The 14,160-nt window shown below is 42.8% G+C and overlaps 1 long non-coding RNA gene across 1 annotated transcript; it reads right to left on the bottom strand.

The window, feature by feature from the left end:
- Nucleotides 1-1,350: 1,350 nt before the first annotated feature.
- LOC123329144 lies at nt 1,351-13,820 on the bottom strand. Its single transcript, XR_006544343.2, has 5 exons — nt 13,678-13,820; nt 10,623-10,817; nt 4,196-4,306; nt 3,358-3,457; nt 1,351-1,666 (listed from the first exon to the last, which is right to left on the bottom strand). It is a non-coding gene; the product is annotated as an uncharacterized LOC123329144 (long non-coding RNA).
- Nucleotides 13,821-14,160: the final 340 nt, after the last annotated feature.

Raw genomic sequence — 14,160 nt, 5'->3', positions numbered from 1 at the left:
GTGTTTGTGGGAGTTTTCTCCTCGTGTGTTTTTCTTTGATGTCTGGTGAGTGCTGACCTCTGGCTGGAGCTTTTTATACATTCATTACATTCATAGGGTTTTTTTCCCCTGTGTGAATTCTCTGATATTTTGTGAGGGGTGACTTTTCATAGAAGGTTTTCCCACATTCAGGACATTTGTAGGGTTTGTCTCCAGTATGAGTTCTCTGATGTACAACAAGGTTGGATTTCATGCAGAGAGATCTCCAGCATTCATTACATTTATAGGGTTTCTGTCCTATGTGCATCCTTTGATGCTGAGTAAGGCTTGACTTCACACAGGAGGTTTTCTCACCTTCACTACATATACAGGGTTTCTCTCCTGTGTGAATTCTCTGATGGATGATGAGGGCTGACTTCAGGCAGAAGGATTTTCCACATTCATGATACACATAGAGTTTCCTACGTTCTCTGATGCTCAGTAAGATTGGACTTCACAAAGAAGGGCTTTCCACATTCACTACATTTGTAGGGCTTTTTCCCTGGGTACATGCTCTGATGGTGAGTAAAGTCTGTTTTCTTAGGGAAGCTGTTTCCACATCCACATTTTTTACAGTCATAGGTTTTCTTCTCTCTGTGAGCCCTCTGATTTCGAGTGAGGTGTGACTTCTCATTTAAAACCCTCCTACTTTCACTACACTCATTTTTTGGTTCTCCCAAGCGAGCTTTCTGATGTTGACTTAGTTTCAACAGCTTATGGAAGGATTTCTCACACTTACTCCCTTTCAAGTTTTTTCACTTGTGTTAATTCTCTGATTTAGAGCAATGTAGGACCCCCTTTTTTATGGCTCTTTCACTGTCATTACACTCACTGGGTTTTTATGTTGTGTGGGTTCTCTGATGTTTGAGTCAGGCATGGCTTTTCATGGAAGGATTTCCCACACTGGTTACAGGCATCAATTTTCTCTCCTGTGTGAGTTCACTCATTTTGAGGGTGGATGACTTCTACAAGACTTCCTTATTTCTGTTACATTCACCAAGTTTTCCTCTTGTGTGTATTCTCTGATGTTGAATAAGGTTTGACTTCTCACAAAAGGATTTCCCCAATTTATTACATTTACAGTGAGCTCTCCGAGGTATATGTTTTGACCTCGCATATGAAAATTTCCAATTTTTACTGGACTCATGTAGATTCCTTTCCCCAGGGGTTCTTGGACAAGCACTGAGCTTTAACTTTTGGATAAAGGCTGTTTTTCTGTGAAAGGCTTTCTCATAATGATTATATTCAAGAAGATGCTCCAAAGCTGAAATCTTCTGATGTTCAATAAAGGCCTCAATTTGCCTGTGGGATTTCTTCTTTTGATCATTTTCACAGGATTTATTTTCTGTATGAGTTTTTTCATGCACAGTATCAAAGAACATACATCCACTGAAATCATCAGATTTTTTTCTCACATTACTTCTATTACTAATCATTAATTGAGAAACACTTTTCAAATTTGTTACAAATGGGTCACCCTGATGGGATATTTTTCTTGAGGGCACTGGATCTGTGGCCATATTAAGTGTTTATTTGAAGGTCTTATTCCTCTCCTTAGTCAGCATTCTGTTGTTGATGAATAAATCTTGCCTCAAATACCTGTCATTTTCTTGGCTTATCTCTTTCATGTTATTGGTTCTTTGGACTTCTAGAAATATGAAAAATTAACATACATTATAAATCTTAACACATTTCTTAAGGAACAGGTTTGTACATAAATGACTTAGGTTGAGGTGATTCTTAGATTTTAGACATAGACTCCTGGGGTGAAAGAACTCCTAAGCACATATTTATCTTACTCTTTTAGTTGGTACATGAAAACAAAAACATATATGGTAGTAGAAAAAGGGAGAGAAAGAGTAGCTTTGGCTTGTTACAAAAGTGACCTCAAAATGGGTACAGAGTTTGAAATAAAACACAAGGAATGGTGGAATGAGTACACTTCTCTAATCAGAACCTGTACATCCTTCAGGGTAATGCTATGACCCCATTGTTTAAAAATGAATTCCTCAATACTTTAAGTTCCATTTGTGGTTAAAGTTGGCAAGTTAATACTGTCTGTGTAATATATTCCAACACTATTTACACAGCTATATCACTTATTTCTGCTTCCATGAACAAGCCTGATTTTCATTGCTTTTGGCAATTTTTCCACTTTTTTTTTTTTAAAGTTTGAGGTTTCAGTTGCCTCCAATCTGTAATAAAAATGGAATTGACATTAAATATTTTTCCTGTGGCCTCTGGATAATTTGGAAAGGAAAAAAGGAAATGAAAAGGAAAAAGGGAAATGTTGACCACATTTACATTTGCATCTTGGAATTCACTCCACCCTTCTAGAAAACACTTTGTTCACATGCTCCTGGGACACCACTGTATCCTGATTCTCCCTCTACCATGGTAGGTGCTCTCTCTTGGTCTCTCTTGTTAGAGCCCTACATCTCTCTGACTTCCAAATGCAGTGCTCAAGGGTGTATCCCTTGATCTCTTCCCTCACTGAACCCTCTCTGGTCCCACCAACTTCCTTGCTGTTCCCTGATTACACCAGGCACGCTCCTGTCCAGAGGTTTGGCCCCTGATGTTCTCTCAATCTGGAATCTCTCAGATAGCCCATGGCTCACTCCATTCCTTCATTTAAGACTCCATTCCCGAATAAAGTCCTCTTCAAACATCCACCTCCACTGAGAGGCCTTCTCTGACTTTCTTCTGAAACAAGATTCCCTGTCAGTCTCCCTCCCCTTCATCTGACTTTAATTTTTCAGAATTAAAGCAATCAGAATTCAGATTGCTACCAGAATCTTACATATGCATTTGCTATTTGGATCTATTGACAAGAGTAGACATTTCACTTTTGTATCTCCTGTGACTTAAATAGAAAGTGACTGGTGTATAACAGGTCTTAGTAAGTACTTATTGAATAAAATAATGCACTAATAAATGCATAATTACAGGATGTTCGGCACAGGAGGGAAGGCAAAGGATCCCATCATTGAACAGAGAAAAACAGAGAAATAAGGGCCTAGGATGAGAAAGGCAGCAATTGGATTCTACAAAATCCAAGCAAATCTCTTTCTCCAAAGGACAGAAAACAAAGAACATTTATATATGAGAGTGACATTTGGTGGTTTGATATCTAAGAGGTGGTAGTCATCTACCTTTCAGTCAGTTCAGTCGCTCAGTTGTGTCTGACTGTTCGCAACCTCATTTGCCTTTAGTCAATTCTAAAAGGCTAGAGCCACTAAAAGAGATCCTTAAAACCCATTTCAAAGATACCACCCCCTGAACTGGCCAGTTTGGATCCAGTTTTCCCCAGTTGTCTTCTATCTGCCTTCGTTAACTCACCAGGGTGGCTCTGACTTGGGAGTTGTCCCTTTAATATCCGCAGTTCTTCTTGCTCCAACTCCTTGCTCCAATATCAGCTCAGGTTTGATAACACAGTGACCTGTTATGGGAAAGGACATGGGACTTGGCAAAGTTGCTTAGGGGCCAAGCCCTTTGAAGAATCAGAAGGTAGAAGCTTTAAGAGCCATACAATGCTGAGGATCCTTTCACTAGGGAGGTGAGAATACAATATCCTTTCAAGTTCCCTTAAAGGTCTTTGAATCCAAAATCTGAAGCCCAAAACTCATGACAGGCTGTAGTGGTTTGGTCCCTAAGACAGAAAATGCGTGCTGTCAAGAGTGGCACGGGGTGGGCACCAGGCTTAACCAGGGACACCATGCGCTCATAGTTCTCCAGCATCACATCCCTGTGCAGGAGCCTCTGAGCATGGTTCAGCAGCTGCCACCCATCCTGGGTGAAGTCCACCAATGCATCATTGAAAAACATGGATCCCTGTAATAGCCCAAGGCTGCTCAATCTGCAATGTTCAAGACCAGATGGCATGGAAAATACTTATGGATTCTGATCTTACTGTATTCACTGTGAAGAGTTTACCAGAAAATGTTATAAAGGCTGTCTACCACATACCTTCTGTCATGCTATACAGGTACCTTGGAGATATTGTGGGTTTGGTTCCACACTACTGCAGTTAAGCCACATGAACTTGGGAGGGAATTCCCAGTGCATATAAAAGTTATGTTTATGCTATTTATTGAGTGTGCAATAGCATTACATCTAAGAGAACAATGCACATGCCTTAATTTATAAAACACATTATTGGTGAAAAAAAAAAGCCAACCATTTTGGTCTTCAATAAGTTGTGATCTTTTCACTGGTGGAGGGTCTAGCTTTGATGTTGATGGCTGATCAGGGTGATGGTTGCCGAAGATTGGGGTGGCACTGGCAATTTCTAAAAATAAGAAAACAACAAGTTTTGCAATATGATTGAGTCTTCCTTTCAGTAATGATTTCTATATAACATGCAATGCTATTTGATAGCGTTTTACCCACAACAGAACTTCTTTCAAAATTTGAGTCAGTCCTCTCAGATCCTGCCACTGCTTTGTCACCTAAGTGTATGCATTCTGAATCTTTTGTCTTTTCAACAATCTTCACAGCATCTTCACCAAGAGTAGATTCCATTTCAAGGAACTACTTTCTTTGTTCATCCATAAAAAGCAACTCCTCATCTGTTCAAGTTTTATCATGAGATTGCAGCAATTCAGCCACATCTTCAGGCTCCCCCTCTAACTTTAGATCTCTTGCTATTTCCACCATGCCTGAAGTTACTTCCTCCATGGAAGTCTTGAATCCCTTAAAGTCATTCATGAGGGTTGGGATCAATTTATTTCAAACTCCTGTTAATATTGATAGCTTGACTTCTCCCTATGAATCACAAATGTTCTTAAAGGCATCTAACATGGTGAATGCTTTCCAAGAAGTTTTCAGTTTGTTTTGGCCGGATCCATAAGAGGAATACTTGTCTATAGCAGCGACTGCCCTATAAAATGTATTTCTTAAAGAAATTACTCATTGATCCATGGACTGAAAAATGCATGCTGTGTGAGCAGGCATGACAACATTAATCTCACTGTCCATCTCCATCATAGTTCCTGGATTAGCATGTGCATTGCCAATGAGCAATAATATTTTGAAAGGAATCATTTTTTCCCCTTGAGCAATGGGTCTCAATAGTGGACTTAAACTTTTCAGGAGACCATGTTGTAAAGAGATGTTCTGTCATCCAGGCTTTGTTGTTCTATTTATGGAGCACAGGTAGAGTACATTTAGCTTCATTCTTAAGGATCCTAAGATTTTCAGAATGGTACATGAGCATTGGCTTCAACTTCAAGTCACGAGCTGCATTAGCTCCTAACAAGAGAGTCAGCTTGTCCTTTGAAACTTTGAAGCTAGGCATTGACTTCTCCTCTCTAACTATGAAAGTCCTAGCTGGTAGCTTCCTGACCTCTTTCAACCTTCACAGAATTGAAGAGAGTTAGGGTCTTTCTCTATATTAGCTTTTGGTTTAAGGAAATGTTGTGGCTGCCTTGATCTTCTATCCGGGCCACTAAACTTTCTTCATATCAGCAATAAGGCTTTCTTATCATTTGTGTGTTCACTGAAGCAGCACTTTTAATTTCCTTTAAGGACTTCTCCTTTGCATTTACAACTTGGCTAACTGTTTGGCACAAAAGGCCTAACTTTCAGCCTATCTCAGCTTTCAACATTTCTTCCTCACTAAGCTTATTCATGTCTAATTTTAATTTAAAATGAGAAATGTGCAACTCTTCCTTTCACTTGAACACTTACAAGTAACTGTTGGATCATTAAGTAACCTCATTTCAATAGTGCTGTGTCTCAGGGAATGGGGGAGGGGGTCCAAGGAGATGAAGAGAGAGAGCACAACAGCTGGTCAGGGGAGCAGTTGAAACACATACAACATGGACAGATTAAGCTTGCCATCTTATATGGGCAATGTTTGCGGTGCCCCAAAACAATTATAATAGGAACATCACTGATCACAGATCACTGCAACAAATACAACAATGAAAAAGTTTGAAAAATTGTGAGAATTGCCAAAATGTGACACAGAGACACAAAGTGAGCAAATGCCATTGGACAAAAGGCACCGACAGACTTGCTCCATGCAGGGCTGCCACACACCTTCAATTCGTTAAAAAAAAATGCAGTACCTGCACTTCAGTAAAGTGAAGCACAATAAAATGAGGTCTGTCTGTACTTTATTGGAGAAACAAAAACCAGACCAGAATACTCTGCCTCTGCCTTCAGCTGGTGATTCATAAAACAATTTGAGTTCCTCGACATGCTTATATTTCAAATCCTGGAAGATGCTGTGAAAGTGCTGCACTCATATGCCAGCAAATTTGGAAAACTCAGCAATGGCCACAGGACTGGAAAAGGTCAGTTTTCATTCCAGTCCCAAAGAAAGGCAATGCCAAAGAATGCTCAAACTACCACACAATTGCACTCATCTCACACGCTAGTAAAGTAATGCTCAAAATTCTCCAAGCCAGGCTTCAGCAATACGTGAACAGTGAACTTCCAGATGTTCAAGCTGGTTTTAGAAAAGGCAGAGGAGGAACCAGAGATCAAATTGCCAACATCCGCTGGATCATGGAAAAAGCAAGAGAGTTCCAGAAAAACATCTATTTCTGCTTTATTGACTATGCCAAAGCCTTTGACTGTGTGGATCACAATAAACTGTGGAAAATTCTGAAAGAGATGGGACTACCAGACCACCTGACCTGCCTCTTGAGAAATTTGTATGCAGGTCAGGAAGCAACAATTAGAACTGGATATGGAACAACAGACTGGTTCCAAATAGGAAAAGGAATACGTCAAGGCTGTATATTGTCACCCTGCTTATTTAACTTATATGCAGAGTACATCATGAGAAATGCTGGGCTGGAAGAAGCACAAGCTGGAATCAAGATTGCCGGGAGAAATATCAATAACCTCAGATATGCAGATGACACCACCCTTGTGGCAGAAAGTGAAGAGAAACTAAAAAGCCTCTTGATGAAAGTGAAAGAGGAGAGTGAAAAAGTTAAGGCTTAAAGCTCAACATTCAGAAAACGAAGATCATGGCATCTGGTCCCATCACTTCATGGGCAATAGATGGGGAAACAGTGGAAACAGTGTCAGACTTAATTTTTTTGGGCTCCAAAATCACTGCAGATGGTGACTGCAGCCATGAAATTAAAAGACGCTTACTCCTTGGAAGGAAAGTTATGACCAACCTAGATAGTATATTCAAAAGCAGAGACGTTACTTTGCCAACAAAGGTCTGTCTGGTCAAGGCTATGGTTTTTCCAGTGGACATGTATGGATGTGAGAGTTGGACTTTGAAGAAAGCTGAGCACCGAAGAATGGATGCTTTTGAACTGTGGTGTTGGAGAAGACTCTTGAGAGTCCCTTGGACTGCAAGGAGATCCAACCAGTCCATTCTAAAGGAGATCAGTCCTGGGTGTTCTTTGGAAGGAATGATGCTAAAGCTGAAACTCCAGTACTTTGGCCACCTCATGAGAAGAGTTGACTCATTGGAAAAGACTCTGATGCTGGGAGGGATTGGGGGCAGGAGGAGAAGGGGACGACAGAGGATGAGATGGTTGGTGGCATCACCAACTCAATAGACGTGAGTCTGAGTGAACTCCGGGAGTTGGTGATGGACAGGGAGGCCTGGTGTGCTGCCATTCGTGGGGTCGCAAAGAGTCGGACACAACTGAGTGACTGAACTAAACTGAACTGACATGCTTATAACTTTCCTAGTCAGAACCTGGAAAGACCTCCCAGCGCAGCAGCAGCTGTGGCTAAAAGCCAAGGCCTTTGGGCTTGGGCTTAGGGAACATGAGTCATAGAAGGGCCACCACACTCCTGATCCCAAGGATTAACCCTGATCCTGAGGGTTAATGCTCAGGAAGACATTCCCTGTAAAAAGCTAGGAACTTCAACAAAGACCTACTGTAAAGCACAGGGAACCCTACTTAATACTTTGTAATATCCTACATGGGAGAAGAATCTGAAAAAGAGTAGATATGTATGTGTGTATATATATATATATATAACTGAATCACTTTGCTGTATCCCTGAAACTAACACATTTTAAATCAACTATGTGTGTGTGTGTCCAGTTGCTCAGTCATATCTGACTCTTTGTGACCCCATATTCTAATATAAAATAAAAAATTAAAAAAAAGCAAGGAACTGCCTCCAGATATCTGCATGGACCTTGGAACCAAAAGGGGAGCAGGGTACAGCTCTTAGTCCTCTGATTTGGGCACAGCGTTTGTTTCAAGGCAGCTCTGGCGAAACAGACTAGCATGCCATTAGGTAAGAGGCTGCCCCCTTTAGCAGGGGGAAGGGGGTCCCATCAAGTTTTGTTCCCCTCTGTAGAGCCTAAGAGAAGCCAGTCTGCACACATAACCCAGTAATCCATGTAAGAGGCCCCAAGTCAGTCCTTTCATTCAGGGGAAAATCTTGCCCAGGAAACAGACCTCTGCACTGCTGAGTATCACACATCAGCTGCCTCCATTGATCTAACGAGGTCTTTACTTTTCTCTTCACCCAGAAAACAACAAAGGGCCCAGATGCTAGAGGGAGAACAATGATCTGAGACAGAAGCATCAGGAAGAGCAGACTTGAAGACTGCCAAACAAATGGAAGGCCAATAAAAAGCAGCAGCCTGAAAGATAAGTATCAAAACCAACAGATTGAAGACTATGAAAACACATGTAAGTAAGATACTGCAGAGAATAAATTTTAAGTATTCCCACTGGTGTCTGCAAATCACTTAAGAGAGTCTTATTTACCTAAAAGGAGAAAAGTTGGCTATGAACACAGAAAAATGAAACACGAGTTTTGTTGCTGACTCAGCACACCAACAAAAAACCAAAACTCTTAAGAGAAGGCTTGAAAACAAAATGACTCCAATGGCAAAAATGTAGAGACCTCTTAATGCATAAAACATAAAAACACAGAAGAATAGACATGATGAAAGAAACACAGAGGAGCACATTTGGAGAGAAGCACTGACTATCTCATGGGATTTGGGGGCTACAGAAACAAAGAGGATGGAGGGAAGGAAATAAACACAGAAAGATCCAAAAATGTCCCAGAGCAAGTGGGTTTTCATCTCCACAGGATCCATCCTATTACCAGGCAGGAATTCTGAAACAAGACAGGTAGCCAGACACACTGCCTAGGAAAATAGCTCAAACCCAAGGGTAAAGAAAAAACTTACAAGAAGAAAAAATAAAACTGGCTACAGCAAAGGATTGAGAATCAAGCTGTCACATGACTTCTCCTCTGTCTCCCCAAATGCTAGGAGATAATACAGATCATCTATGATCTTCTGAAGGAAAGGGATTTCAAACTAAAATTCTATAACCAGCCAGTCAATCATGGAGTGGGGCAGAAAAAAGACCCTTTCAGATTCCCAGACTCAGAGGGCATGTAACCCATAGGGATTCTGCAGAATACTCCAGAGGCCTCTATTAAAATTCACCAGAATCTGGGAAAGTAACACATCAAAAGCAATCAATAACACAATAAAAATAAGCTGTGGGCCTTCAAAACCAGAAGAAGAAAAAAAGAGGAAAGTAAAATAATAACACAGGAAAACACTGGCAAATGAAAAAGATGAACAATTGACAAAAAACCATGGTTATTAAAAATGCAAAGTAACTTTAAGATGTCACTGAAAAAACCTGAGTAATAAACAATTCACCTGGACTGTGTTCATTTTCTCCCACTCCTGGAAAAGTTTAGAGAACTGGGAAGGCAGAGCTGGAGGAAAGGGATAGAGCAAAGAAGTTGGGAGACTATGATCTACCCTGAAGGTCCCCACAGCACTTGCCTAGAAATCCACACATATTAGCTAACAAACAGTAACACGGAGGAAGACTGTCTCTGACCCTTTGGAGGGACAGGCAGGCCAAGGGGACTCTGGCAACCCTGGTGGAACAAGCAGAGCTAAGAGAAGCAGGCTTTTCACTGGCCAGAGTATTTTTTTTTCCTTATTAGTTCTTACCAAAGAATCGGTCTGTAATGCAGGAGACCTGGCTTTGATCCCTGGGTTGGGAAGATTCCCTGGAGAAGGGAATGGCTACCCACTCCAGTATTCTTGCCTGGAGAATCCTATGGACAAAGGAGCCTGGGAGAGCTACAGTCTATGGGGTCCCAAAGAGTCAAGACACAACTGAGCAACTAACACTTTGATTTAATAGCGACAAGTATAAAACAAAAAGTCCAACTAAGAAAGACCTGGTTTAATGCTTCACAGCATAGCAAGGATGCCATGCCCTGCTTTTGACTGTTATTAAACCTGTTACATTCTGAAGGTTTAAAAATAATTTTTTTTCTTTAATTTGGCTGCTGGGTGGCTTGTGGGATCTTAATTTCCCCGACCAGGGATTGAACCCACACCCTTGGCAGTAAAAGTGTAGAGTCCTAACCCTGGGACCACCCGGGAATTCCCACATTCTGAAGGTTTTGATGTCTGGGATCTATATTAAAATAATCCAGTAGAGGAAGGCAGAAGAGGAAGAGTGTATGTGCGTGTTGGTGGTGCGGCAGATGTATATGTTGTTAACTGTGGAAGCTGTGATAAGTATACAGGATTTCTCTTCCCAGGAAGCCTGCCTCCTGCTACCACCCTCAGCCCAACTCCCTCTCTCTCTTGAAAGCTGGCCCACACCCCCACTGACCAACGGTTCTCCACAAGCTCTGGTGTGATGTTACTCAGGTTGGAAGGATCAGGAATTGCTTGTTTCTGGGCTCTCTGACCCGCAGCGGTGGTGAGGCATGTCTGCATAACGTGGAGATCTCCAGGAGAGAGTCCTGCTCCTGGTGGCCTGCCTTCTTTCCTCACAAGAGCTGTAAGAGCCAGGGAAAATTTGTTCCTGGATGGGGCAGATCAGATCAGATCAGATCAGTCACTCAATCGTGTCCAACTCTTTGCAACCCCATGAATCGCAGCACCCCAGGCCTCCCTGTCCATCACCAACTCCCAGAGTTCACTCAGACTCACGTCCATCGAGTCAGTGATGCCATCCAGCCATCTCATCCTCTGTCGTCCCCTTCTCCTCCTGCCCCCAATCCCTCCCAGCATCAGAGTCTTTTCCAATGAGTCAACTCTTCGCATGAGGTGGCCAAAGTACTGGAGTTTCAGCGTTAGCATCATTCCTTCCAAAGAAATCCCAGGACTGATCTCCTTTAGAATGGACTGGTTGGATCTCCTTGCAGTCCAAGGGACTCTCAAGAGTCTTCTCCAACACCACAGTTCAAAAGCATCCATTCTTCGGTGCTCAGCCTTCTTCACAGTCCAACTCTCACATCCATACATGACCGCAGGAAAAACCATAGCCTTGACTAGATGGACCTTTGTTGGCAAAGGAATGTCTCTGCTTTCTAATATGCTATCTAGGTTGGTCATAACTTTCCTTCCAAGGAGTAAGCGTCTTTTAATTTCATGGCTGCAATCACCATCTGCAGTCATTTTGGAGCCCAGAAAAATAAAGTCTGACACTGTTTCCACTGTTTCCCCATCTATTTCCCATGAAGTGATGGGACCGGATGCCATGATCTTTGTTTTCTGAATGTTGAGCTTTAAGCCAACTTTTTCACTCTACTCTTTCACTTTCATCAAGAGGCTTTTGAGTTCCTCTTCACTTTCTGCCATAAAGGTGGTGTCATCTGCATATCTGAGGTTATTGATATTTCTCCCGGCAATCTTGATTCCAACTTGTGCTTCTTCCAGCCCAGCGTTTCTCATGATGTACTCTGCATATAAGTTAAGTAAGGAGGGTGACAATATACAGCCTTGACGTATTCCTTTTCCTATTTGGAACCAGTCTGTTGTTCCATGTCCAGTTCTAACTGTTGCTTCCTGACCTGCATACAAATTTCTCAAGAGGCAGGTCAGGTGGTCTGGTATTCCCATCTCTTTCAGAATTTCCACAGTTTATTGTGATCCACACAGTCAAAGGCTTTGGCATAGTCAATAAAGCAGAAATAGATGTTTTTCTGGAACTCTCTTGCTTTTTCCATGATCCAGCGGATGTTGGCAATTTGATCTCTGGTTCCTCTGCCTTTTCTAAAACCAGCTTGAACATCAGGAAGTTCACGGTTCACATATTGCTGAAGCTTGGCTTGGAGAATTTTGAGCATTACTTTACTAGCGTGTGAGATGAGTGCAATTGTGTGGTAGTTTGGGCATTCTTTGGCATTGCCTTTCTTTGGGATTGGAATGAAAACTGGCTGGGGCAGGGAGGGGTAAATGCAAACGACCACAATCTTCAGCCCAGGTTCCAGCAACTCTCCCTTGAAGTCAGTTCACCATCTTCTACAATGGAGGTTCTCAGTGAGTGGTCCCCAACCAGCAGCATCAGGGACATGTGGGAACTTGATAGAAAAGCAAATTCTTGGGCCCCTCCCCAGACTTCCTGAACCAGAGACTCTGGGGTGGAGCCCAGCAGAGTCACGGGTTTTAACAAGCCCTCCAGGTGTTTCTGATGCCAGCTCCTTTGAGAACCATGGCCACAAAAATCTGACTTCGGAGTCTGTAAACTGCTGCAGGCACAGGACAGATGGGCAATGAAAGAAGAGTCTAGAAGCCTCAGTTATGCAGTAACCTGAGGGCTCTGAACAGATATTAAGGGATCTCCAAGACCTTCTGGAGAAGACCCAGTCCCCATATAGTCCAGGTCCTTCCCTGTGGCTCTTAGGAGCATGCCACTCTGCTTAGCACCCCATGGACTGTGGCCCACCAGGCTCCTCTGTCCATGGGATTCTCCAGGCAAGAATACTGGAGTGGGTAGTTGTTCCCTTCTCCAGGGGAATCTTCCCCACCCAGGGATCGAACCCAGGTCTCCCGTGTTGCAGGCAGATTCTTTACCGACTGAGCCACCAGGGAAGCCTGTGAAGGGTGTGCTACTGCATAAAACCCAGTATGGGATCTGGAAATAAAACTGAGGTTTGTAATCCCAGCTTCTTCAATTACTGGCCTTGAGTATTCACCCCCAGAATCTTGGTTTTCTTGTCAGTTGGAATGGGTAATACCTGCTTGCCAGGGGGTCTTTGAGAACCAGTATCTTCGTGAAAAGAACAGTGATAAGGGCAATGAACACTTCTTGAGTGCTTAGTGAACATGGAGACCACGGCTGAGAATTGCAGGTTATCTTAATTCAATCCTCAAAGCAACTTTGAGACAGGCTTTTGGAATAACCTCCTTTGACAGATGGGGAAACAGACTCAGAGGTGCATCCTTTTGTCCAGGGACTCTCAGGGGCCAGGCTAGAATCTGAACTTGTCTTAGTTCAAATAGAGGCTCTTAAATCATCCTGTTATACTGCAGACCCTCCACCTGCCGCTAGCCTGCAGGCATATAATAAATGTTATCAGAATTAATTCTCATCCCGCTGGTGTCCTGCTGGATGTGGTTCGATAATGAATGATTGGCCAGGTCACTTGCAAACTCGAGGAGCTTCTGGAACAGCTTGTTAACGTTTGGATGCTTTCAGCGCATTTATTTTGACCTAGTAACCTGTGCTTCTCCCTTAGTCTCTTCATGGAAGCCAAGCTGCTCTATCACTTGTCTTTCTTTAGGCTCAAATGCAGACCAGACTCAGGAACAAGTGCTATACAGCGTCTCAGTCTACATGGGATTCGCGCAAGCTTTTGCTTCTACCAGGTGTGGGCACAAAACCTATCCTAAGCTCAGCAAAAAAAACAAAACAAAACCCCTCCAAACTAGGTTCTTACCTGTAGCGCATACGGCTCGTGCAGGACCCAGTCACTGAACAATGCACGAATCTGGTGGCTCCAGGATTATCTGCAGCGCAAAGCTGGTGACTAGCGAGCGAACAAGGAGGACGAACTACGCATGCTCAGAGGGAGCCGTGAGGGACCAGTTCCCTGCCCTCTCCTCCTTGTAATCCATCTGTTTCCCATTAGTTTCCATGTCCCCTTCCTTACAGTATGTCAGAAGAGCTCCTGCCTTATTTGGTGAGTTGGATCATTTGTCCACCTATACTCAAAACGGATTTCGAAAGTAACGCACCAAAGCTGTGGATAAAATGGCAGATACACATAAATGAAGTGAAGTGAATGAAAGTCACTCAGTCGGGTCCGATTCTTTGCGACCCCATGGACTATACAGTCCACGAAATTCTTCAGGCCAGAATACTGGAGTGGGTAGCCTTTCCTTTCTCCAGGGGATCTTCCCGACCCGGGGATCTTCCCGAC

The sequence above is a fragment of the Bubalus bubalis genome, chromosome 14 (genome assembly GCF_019923935.1).
Source record: "Bubalus bubalis isolate 160015118507 breed Murrah chromosome 14, NDDB_SH_1, whole genome shotgun sequence".
Lineage (NCBI taxonomy): Eukaryota > Metazoa > Chordata > Mammalia > Artiodactyla > Bovidae > Bubalus > Bubalus bubalis.
Note: the sequence above shows the minus strand (reverse complement) of the source record. Positions and strands in the feature narration are given on the sequence as shown.